This window comes from Sapajus apella, unplaced genomic scaffold, assembly GCF_009761245.1.
Source record: "Sapajus apella isolate SASKATOON/1434 unplaced genomic scaffold, GSC_monkey_1.0 scaffold137, whole genome shotgun sequence".
In the NCBI taxonomy this organism is placed as follows: domain Eukaryota; kingdom Metazoa; phylum Chordata; class Mammalia; order Primates; family Cebidae; genus Sapajus; species Sapajus apella.
Genome location: NW_022437077.1, coordinates 2,730,161 through 2,737,373, shown reverse-complemented (window position 1 = coordinate 2,737,373; position 7,213 = coordinate 2,730,161). Strand labels below are relative to the sequence as shown.

Below are 7,213 nucleotides of genomic sequence, written 5' to 3'. Positions count from 1 at the left end.
ATTAACATTGCAAAAAATATATATGTATAGAATCAGGAGCATGGTTGCCTTGGGTGGGAGTAGGAATGAGTAGAAAGTATATCAGAAAAGCTTTATATCTGGATGGAGGCTACCTGTGTGTATACACATGCAACAATTCACCAAGTTGTACACTTACTGTTTTTACTTTTTACAACACTTGTGAATTACAACTCCATAAAAAATGTTTTTAGGACAGTTGCAGCAGCTCACGTCCGTAATCCCAGTACTTTGGGAGGTCAAAGCAGGAGGATCACTTGAACTTAGGAGCCTGGGAACATGGCGAGTCTCTACAAAAAAATTAGCCATGTATGGTTGTGCACACCTGTAGTCCCAGCTTCTAGGAAGGCTGAGGCAGGAAGATCGCTTGAGCTCAGGAGATCTAGGCTACAGTGAGCTGCGATTGTGCCACTGCACTCCAGCCTGGGCAACAGAATGAGACCCTGTCTCAAACAGAATTATATGCATATGTATAACTCACAAATTTTTTAAATCCCACAGAGCGATACATCCTATTACAAAATCTTTGATAATAGTATCTAACTGATGGGATGTTTGCAAGGTTAAAATGTGATAAAGTTTATGACTCTCTTACTACATTTTAGTCTCTCATTGTAAGGACTCAATGTTGAATGTAAACAGCATTGTTAAATGTAAAGCAGCATTCATACATCATCGTTAGCATTTTTTGTATTTCTCTGTGTTGCCGATAGATTGGAGCGCCCTCAAGTGTTTATTTTAGCACCTCAGTTATTACAAAGAGCACCCTAAACCCGTTTTGCAGTCTCAATGCCAAAGGATAATGCTTTTCTTTTCTTTCACTCTAGGGCCACATAAAAAAGGACCAACACATGACCTCCTGGGAGCGAAGAGCCACCAGGTTCCCTAAGGAGAGGTGAACTGGCGCAGGTTGGAAACAGAGCAAGTCCAAACTGCCGCGCTGATCAGTGGTGGGATCACGCCTGTGAATAGCCACTGCACTCCAAACATCGAGACTCCGTCTTTAAAAAAAAATAAAAAAGAAAAAAAAGAAAATGAAATAAAAAAAGAAAAAGTGCCAAAATTCACATCGGATCAGTAGGTCCCAAGGCCAAGTCAAGCTGTGCGCATGATCACTCCCTGAGATGTGTCAGAGGAAAGCAGAAGGGAACACGCGGGTCTACCTCCCTTCGATTCAAGCACATTGCAAATATCATCTAGTTTCTCAGGAACTCACATAATATTTGAATGTGGCATCACACAGGCTACAAAAATGATTTCATATTAATAATAGTCACAGCTAGCTTTCAGTGACCACTTCCTGCGTCCCAGGTACCCTACTAAGAGCTAGATGTCCATTGTTAGCTTTGATTTTTAAAATGACCTGTGAGGCAGATATCTTTTGTAGCCTGCTTTTTTTCCTTCAGCAATACGCTTTGGGCATCTTTCCATGTCGATAAATAGAGCTGGGTCGGAAGTACCCGATTCAAAGGCTGAGAAACTTAAACAGTCAGCAGCCACTGCCCAGGTGAAGATCAATAATAGTTAACATTTATTGAGTGCTTTATTACACACCAGGCCCTCCACTAATTGTTTTAGGTGAACTCTCTTGCATTTGATCCTTGAGGCAATCCCAAGGTAGCTTCTATTATTATTCAGATGAGGAATCTGAAGCCCAGAGAAGCAAAGGAACACAGTCAAGGTCAGACAGCTGGTGTTTAATGGAAGAGCTGGGATTCAAACCCAGGTCCCTCTAATTCTGGCGCTGGGCTCTCAGCCAGCACATTTGGAGGACAACATGGAGGAGGATGTCAGTGGGGAAAGGATCCACTGACAAAGCCTGAAGACGGGGAGTAGGGTGGTGAGAGCCCAGGCCACCGTCCTCCATGGAAGTGACAGTAAGGCTTCCCTGAGGTGACACCATTTGGATTAATTCTACGTCTCCAGCCAATAAAGGAGGTCTTTTTATAATTTACCAGTTCCTAGGCATATGTCCAGTGAGATATACATGGGTTCAAATCCTCGTTGTGCCACTCTAGTTTAAAAAAAAAAAAGCCAGGCACGGTGGCTCATACCTGTAATCCCAGCACTTTGGGAGGCCGAGACAGGTGGATCACGAGGTCAGAAGTTCAAGACCAGCCTGGCCAAGATGGTGAAATCCCATCTCTACTAAAAAACAAAAAAAATAGCCAGTCATGGTGGTGGGCACCTGTAATCCCAGCTACTCCGGAGGCTGAGGCGGAGTAGTGAGGCTGAACCTGGAAGGCGGAGGTTGCAGGGAGCCGAGATGGCACCACTGCATTCCAGCCTGGGCAAAGAAGTGAGACTCTGTCTCAAAAAAACAAAGCAAAACCAAACAAAACCAGACACAGTGGCTCACGCCTGTAATCCAAACACTTTGGGAGCCAGAAGAGGGTGGATCACCTGAGGTCAGGAGTTCAAAACCAGCCTGGCCAACATGATGAAACCCCATCTCTACTAAAAATACAAAAATTAGCTGGGCCTGGTGGCACACACCTGTAATCCCAGCTACATGGGAAGCTGAGGCAGGAGAATTGCTTGCACCTAGGAGGCAGAGGTTGCAGTAATCAGAGATTGAACCATTGTACTCCATCCTGGGTGACAAAAGCGAAACTGTGTCTTAAGAAAGAAAGAAGGGGCCGGGCGCGGTGGCTCACGCCTGTAATCCCAGCACTTTGGGAGGCCGAGGCGGGTGGATCACGAGGTCAAGAGATCGAGACCATCCTGGTCAACATGGTGAAACCCCCGTCTCTACTAAAAATACAAAAAATTAGCTGGGCATGGTGGCGCATACCTGTAATCCCAGCTACTCAGGAGGCTGAGGCAGGAGAATTGCCTGAACCCAGGAGGTGGAGGTTGCGGTGAGCCGAGATTGCGCCATTGCACTCCAGCCTGGGTAACAAGAGTGAAACTCCGACTCAAACAAAAAAAAAAAAAGAAAAAGAAAAGAAAGAAAGAAGGAAAGAAAAGAAAGAAGGAAAGAGAAAGAAAGAAAGAAAGAAAGAAAGAAAGAAAGAAAGAAAGAAAGAGGAAGAAAGAAAGAAAAAAAGAAAGAAAGAAAGAGAGAGAGAGAAAGAGAGAGAGAAGAAAGAAAGAAAGAAAGAAAGAAAGAAAGAAAGAAAGAAAGAAGGAAAGAAAGAAAGAACGAACGAACCACCATTATTGCCAGGTACAGTGGTTCATGTGTATAATTCCATCACTTTGGGAAGCCAAAGCAGGCAGATCACCTGAGGTCAGGAATTCGAGACCAGCCTGGCCAACATGGTGAAACCCTATCTCTACTAAAAATACAAAAATTAGCTGGGCATGGTGATGCATGCCTGTAATGCCAGCTACTTGGGAGGCTGAGGCAGGAGAATCACTTAAACCCGGAAGGTGGAGGTTGCAGTGAGCCAAGATCATGCCATTACCTTCCAGCCTGGGTGACAAAGCGAGACTTCGTCTCAAAAATAAAAATAAAAAATAAACAACATTGTTGAGCTATAACTGATGTTCAGTAAACTATACATACTTAAATTGAATAATTTGATGAGTTTCAACATATGTACATACCCAAAGAACAAACACCACAGTCAAGATGCCAAATGTTTCCATGGCTTCCAAAAGCTTCCTCATGCTCCTTTCTAAGTCACTCCCCATTCGTCCCACCCTCATTCCCAGTGACCATCATCACTATAGACTGCCTTCCTTCACTATAGACACCTTTACATTTTCTGGAATTTTATAGAAATAAAATTATGTAATTTTTTTTTTTTTTTTGACAGAGTCTCCGTCTGTCACCCAGGCTAAAGGGCAGTGGCCCAATCTCAGCTCACTAAAACCTCCACCCCCTGGGTTCCAGCAATTCTCCTGCCTCAGCCTCCCTAGTAGCTGGTATTACAGGCATGCGCTACCCCACCTGGCTAATTTCTTTTTGTATTTTCAGTAGAGACAGGGTTTTGCCATGTTGGCCAGGCTGGTCTCAAACTCCTGACCTCAGGTGATCCGCCTGCCTCAGCTTCCCAAAGTGCTGGGATTACAGGCATGAGCCACCACGCCCTGCCAATATGTACTCTTTCTGTGTGACTTCTCTCATTCAGTATAATTATTTTGTGATTCATCCATGTTATTGCATGTATCAATAGTTTGTCTCTTTTTATTGCTAAGAGGATTGAGATGTAGATGTACATATATTAGATTGGGGCAAAAGCAACTGTGGTTTTTGCCATTACCTTTTTTTTCTTTTTAGACAGGGTCTTGCTCTGTCACTCATGCTGGAGTATAGTGGCACCATCCCAGCTCACTGCAACCTCCAACTCCCAGGTTGAAGGGATCCTCCTGCCTCAGCCTCCTGAGTAGCTGGGACTACAAACATGCGCCATCATGCTCAGCTAATTTTTGTATTTTTAGTAGAGACAGAGCTTCACCGTGATGGCCAGGCTGGACCAGAACTCCTGACCTTGGGATCTGCCTGCCTTGGCCTCCCAAAGCACTGGGATTATAGTTGTAAGCTACCGCGCCCAGCCTGGCCTTTTTCTTTGCAGTCATTTTAGATGCACTCATTTTTTTTACCCTGTGGATCTGAAAGCTGGTTTCTGAGACTGTCTGGGCCTCAGTTCTCTCCTGTGTAAAATGGAGATAATTATATCAGCTGTGAAAAGTAGTGAAGACAGAGTGAACTAGCACGAATGCAGCACGTGGAACAGGGACTAGGCCATAGTAGGGGTTCCATAAGGGGTGGGTTTTTTGTTGTTGGCTTATTTATTTATTTTTTTGAGATGGCGTCTCATGCAGTGGCACAATCTCAGCTCACTGCAACCTCTGCCTTCCAGGTTCAAGTGATTCTCCTGCCTGCCTCAGCCTCTCAAGTAGCTGGGATTACAGGTGTGTGGCATCACACCCGACTAATTTTTGTATTTTTAGTGGAGATGAGGTTTCACCATGTTGCCAGGCTGGTCTCAAACTCCTGACGTCAGGTGATCCACCTGCTTCGGCCTCCTAAAGTGCTGGATAACAGATCTGAGCCACCACACCCGGCCAAGGGTAATTATTTCATTACAACCGAACTGCAGCCATCCTATGATCTGGCCACTTACCCCAGGATAACAGCATCCTCAACTAGATGGCAAAAAGCCACTTCCTTTGCACTTGTCAGTGCCGTCAGCCTGGAGGAATAACAATAGCACCATTGACTGTGCCAGGCACTATCCTAGGTGCTCGTGTTGAATCCTTGCGAAGCCCTGGGGAGCAGGTCAGTGTTTGCCTCTGTATTACAGATGAGAAAACTGGGATGTAGTAACCAGTCATTGACCAGGGTCACGCAGCAGTGAAGTAATGGTGCTACGATTTGAACCTATGTAGTTTGATTTAGGATCCAGAAGTTTCACTAATGGATTACCTGGCTCAGAGCTAGTAAAATAGCCCAGTCACAAAAGCACCTCCTGATGCCCAGAATCATCTTCAGGTCCTCAGACACAGAGCCAGAGGCAAGGATTAGCTACTGTATGATTTACAAAGGAAAGAACCCCTTAAGGGATGAAGGGAAGTAAGACAGGGAGGGAACCAAGCGAAGATGTGGTCCCAGGTAAAGTCTAGGCTTTACCTGAGAAGGCTGGCTTTGTGTACCTCTGTACGAGTCAGCTGTTGGCCGCGAGACTCCCTGTGGGTGAGGGGAATAAACTCCAGGATGAGGTGATTCCTGAGATGGCAGTTCTCAGCAGAAAGGGAAATAGTAAGCCATTAGAAGTCAACAACGGAAGCATCTGGGGGTGGGGGGTGGTATGTGAGCCCATGAAGTGTTCAAGAGGTTCCCAGAGGCACACTTCTTGCCTGCCTAATGAACCAAGTTCTAGAACATTCTGGAACATTCACTTCCTAGCCTTGTTTTGGAGAATTCTCCTTCTCACTGCGACCAGCATGTTGAACAAACCCAGCCTGTGACATGATCAAAGCACACCTTAATTTTTATCTCCTAGTGTCCCTTTGAACATGTATTTGGTGGAGAAACGTTTTCCTTGCCCCTGGGTGAAATCCCCCCATTACTCTCCTACTCTTTCTGAGGAAACAGACAATTCTATGGTCACTTCAGCTCACAAACACAACCTCAATTTAGAAATTAGAATGTCCAGGCCAGGCATGGTGGCTCACACCTGTAATCCCAGCACTTTGGGAGGCCAAGGCAGGTGGATCACCTGGGGTCGGGAGTTTGAGACCAGCCTAACCAACATGGAGAAACTTTGTCTCTACTAAAAATATAAAATTAGCTGGGCGTGGTGACACATGCCTGTAATCCAGCTACTCAGGAGGCTGAGGCAGGAGAATCGCTTGAACCCAGGAGGTGGAGGTTGAGGTGAGCTGAGATCACACCATTGCACTCCAGCCTGGGCAACAAGAGCGAAACTCTGTTTAAAAATAAAAGAAAGAAAGAAAGACTAATGAATGTCCAATCAAGCTTCTAACCAAAATTCCCAATTTGATGTGGGTTTAAACCTTCTTCCCTCTCCCAGCTCAGGCCTGCTGCAGGGAGATGGTGTGGGTGGCTCCTTCTCTCTCTCTCCTTCCCTCACCCACACGTGGGGCACAGAGGGGCCATTGGAGATGGCAAGGGGAGAGAAAGGGTCTCCCTTGAGCTGCAACCATCCTGGCTGGCTTCAAGCTGCTCCTTTCTGTTGTGGGCCCCATGGAGACGGCCATTGCCACAGGGGCCCTCCCTTCACCCTGGGGGATGTACCTCTCCTTCCAGGGGTCCCTTGCAAGTCCTTCATCAATCCTTAGGGACCCAACATCCAACTCAAGCTTCTCACTGCTGCCACACCTCTGCCCCTCAAGGAGGCCCTAGGGGACAAGACCCAAGAAGACCCCCTGTAGGTGCTCTCTGCCAGCATTGGTCCATGGGAAACATTCCAGCAGCCTGTGTCCTGAAAGGCCTGGGAGTGTGGCGTACCTTAGCACGCCTGCACTGTGGCTACCTCACCAATTCAGCCGGGCAGCCTGCTTCTCTCAGCCTCTAGACGTCCATGCCCCCATGAGAACACTGGGCCCTCATAGTGGCCACACATTCATCTCTCCAAATAGCGGCCCCACTCATGCAGGAGTCCCTTGACCCCATTCCTCTTCCCATCCTGGGAGGACGTGGTGGATACAGGGGTAATAAGTAATGTAGGGGTTTTATGTAGTCATGGCCAAATTGTAGCAGCGTGGGTTTGGACTGGACTCT

The 7,213-nt window shown here is 46.5% G+C and overlaps 1 long non-coding RNA gene across 1 annotated transcript; it reads right to left on the bottom strand.

Moving 5' to 3' along the window:
• Positions 1–1,526: 1,526 nt before the first annotated feature.
• LOC116540185 lies at positions 1,527–5,801 on the bottom strand. The gene is made up of 2 exons (XR_004264342.1): positions 5,623–5,801; positions 1,527–2,032 (listed from the first exon to the last, which is right to left on the bottom strand). It is a non-coding gene; the product is annotated as an uncharacterized LOC116540185 (long non-coding RNA).
• Between the last annotated feature and the right edge of the window lie 1,412 nt (positions 5,802–7,213).